Source organism: Rhincodon typus, chromosome 40, assembly GCF_021869965.1.
Source record: "Rhincodon typus isolate 14 chromosome 40, sRhiTyp1.1, whole genome shotgun sequence".
NCBI classification, from domain to species: domain Eukaryota; kingdom Metazoa; phylum Chordata; class Chondrichthyes; order Orectolobiformes; family Rhincodontidae; genus Rhincodon; species Rhincodon typus.
The window spans coordinates 3,325,751-3,328,489 of NC_063371.1; the positions used below are offsets into that span (position 1 = coordinate 3,325,751).

General features: G+C 50.1%; 1 protein-coding gene across 1 annotated transcript in view; it reads left to right on the forward strand.

The window, feature by feature from the left end:
- Positions 1–129: 129 nt before the first annotated feature.
- Positions 130–2,739, forward strand: part of kctd9a (potassium channel tetramerization domain containing 9a) — a 12,810-nt gene continuing 10,200 nt past the window's right edge. The window contains exons 1-3 of the mRNA XM_020524518.2: positions 130–448; positions 1,065–1,108; positions 2,199–2,295. The gene's annotated coding sequence lies outside the window, so the exon portion shown is untranslated. The remainder of the gene's footprint in view (positions 449–1,064; positions 1,109–2,198; positions 2,296–2,739) is intronic.

Below are 2,739 nucleotides of genomic sequence, written 5' to 3' on the forward strand. Positions count from 1 at the left end.
CCCGGCCCCCTGACTGTGCTTGCTGCTCCAGGTGATGCTGCCTGACCCAAGCCCCTCACCGTGCCCGCTTCTCCAAGTATTGCTGACTGCCCTTTGCCAATCTTTGATCCTGCAGCCGTGAGATGGAGGTCGTTGCCGTTTTGGGGGATCTTTCCATGCGGTGGCTCCTAAACGTTTCGTCGGTTGCGAAGTGGAATGGCGTCGTGACCAGTGGAGGGTGTTCCTCGACCTCGTGCATCACACGTTCCCTGTTCTCTGTTCTCTGATTGTCGTGGTGTCGGGGCCAGCTCTCTCTCTCTCGGTCACACGCCTGTTTCTTTTGGCAGGTTGTCGCTGTGTATGGAACACTGTCGGACTTGTTGACTGTCGCCAGTAATAAGCTGAGCATTAAAGCAGCTCACCTCTACAATGGGAAGGGTGGTCTCATCGACGACATTGCTCTCATCCGGTGCGTCCGTTTCTGTTCACTTTCTCTCTGAGGAAAGAGGTTAATTTCCAAGTCTTTCCGCACCTACCTACCTCCATGTGGGCTGCCGTTTCCAACTCTGTGCTCCGGGGCCAGTTAATACTTCTTCCAAAATTCCCTGTTTGAGCCCTGCTCCTGTTAAATCTTTCTCTTGACTCCCTCCTGCCCTCCAACATTGACTGATATAGTGTATTCGCTCCCAGAAACTGCGGCACTCGCTCGGCTGGCCGTTCCTCCAGTAGAGAACGTCTGCAAGATACCAGACAAGTGGCTGAGGGAGAGGAGGAGGGTAGGGGCTTAGAAAGGGATGCTGGAATGAGATCAATGGGCAGAGTGCACTGTCCCCTGCATTCTTAACTCAACCTGTCCCCACCTGCCGTGCGCACCCTGTTGGGGGGGCGGGCAAGATTCTATCTAAATGCAACAAAGAATTCCCTCCCTTGGTGTAACTGACCCCAGATCTCGGAGGTGACAGTTCAGATGCTGTTGGTTTTTGGGGAGGGGGGGGGAATCTGTGATCGTAGGATCAATTAGCAAACATTTAAAAGAGGCCAGTTATCACGTTGATCATTTACATATTTCTTTTCTCTCTGACTAGAGATGATGACGTGTTGTATGTATCTGAAGGCGAACCATTTATAGGTGGGTGTGCGAAATGAAATATTCGATCTCACAACGTTTATGGAAAGCTAGGAGTTTTCAGTTACCTACTTTAATAAATTATCGCCTTCAAGGACAGATATGTAATTGGCGTTGAAGTTTTCCAGCTGCGTGTTAATTGTGGTGCGAATTGTATTGGAATAGACAGTTGAGCTAAGTATGTCGAGTGCTTTTAAGAGAGACTGCCAATCCTGGGACCCGTAGGTAGGAAGTGGGAATAAGAGCTCTCCCAACCCACCAACGAATCGGATTGGAGCGTCACATTCCAGTCTAACACCCCTGATGACCTTTCACCCCCTTGCTTACCCAGAATCCCTCTATCTCTGCCATAAAGCTGTCGGAATGCCCTGAGCTGGAAGGGTTGGGGGGAACCTGTGTGGCTGCATTTCTCTTAAGTGGGAGATGTGTTTATGGGATGTTAGTTATGTTATCAAGGCGGGAGGACTGTTAAGAAACCTCATGCACTTATAAAGCCAGACCATTGGTACCTGAGGCGGGTTTGAACAGAATACAGCAGCTCCGGCTGGCTCCCAGAATCACTTGGGGGGAAAACGGACAAACCCACCATACAATTATGTGTAGGTAGAATTCACAATCTGACTCGTGACCGTGGCACCAGTTTGTTACGCCAGTCCCAAGGCTGTTGGGAAACATGAAATTGGGCACTGATGCTTATCCCTGATGATCACAGATGTCTGGATGCCCTGTCTTTCTCCCCGGCCATCCTGGCGGTCTCCCTTTAAATGTGCTCTAGGTATTTTAATTAACGGATGACCTTCCTGTGTTCTTGGCTCAAGTCTGGTTTCACTCTGGGCCGCTGACTACATGTTCTCTGAAAGCTGTTCTTTGAACAAGCAGAGAGCAGCACTGGAGCGAAGATTCCTAAATGTGTCTAGCTTTAAGCGCCTTGTGTGCGGGGCATGTGGGGGGTTTGGAAACAGGGCAGTTACTGTAGCATTGAAGGTGCTACAGAAATGCAAGGTGCCAGAGCAGCTCATTGCTAACTGAATGACAATTCGGTTCTAAAGTTAATTTCTTCCCCTTCTCCCCTTTTCTCCCCACCTACTGCCAGACCCTGAGGGGCAGCAGAAGAACTCTGAGGCCAAATCGGGCACTTGCACTGACTGGATAACACTAAACGTTGGAGGACAGTATTTCACCACTACAAGGTAAAATTGTTCAGCAGGCGGGCGAGCGGCTGGCCTGCGGGCGGGGGCGGGGGAAGGGCGGAGCCTCTCATTTCTCCATGTGCATTCCCTGGCTGAGGGTCTCGCGATTCTGCACTCGGAGATTTGAAAATGTAAAATGAAAGTGCCTGTAGTTTCATTTAAAAAAAATGCTCATTCCTTCTTGGAAGTGTGTTCACGTCAGTAGCCTCTCTATCTATCGACCTGGACTCTAGTTCAGAACTTAATTCGCATCACAGGGAGCATTACTCTGTATCTAAACCTGTGCTGTCCCTGTCCTGGGGAGTGTTTGATGGGGGGGTGACGGTGTAAAGGAAGCTTTATTCTGTATGTAATCCCGTGCTGTCCCTGTTCTGGGAGTGTTTAATGGGGGACAGTTGAGAGGGAGCTTTACTCTGTATCTAACCCCGTGCTGTCCCTGTCCTG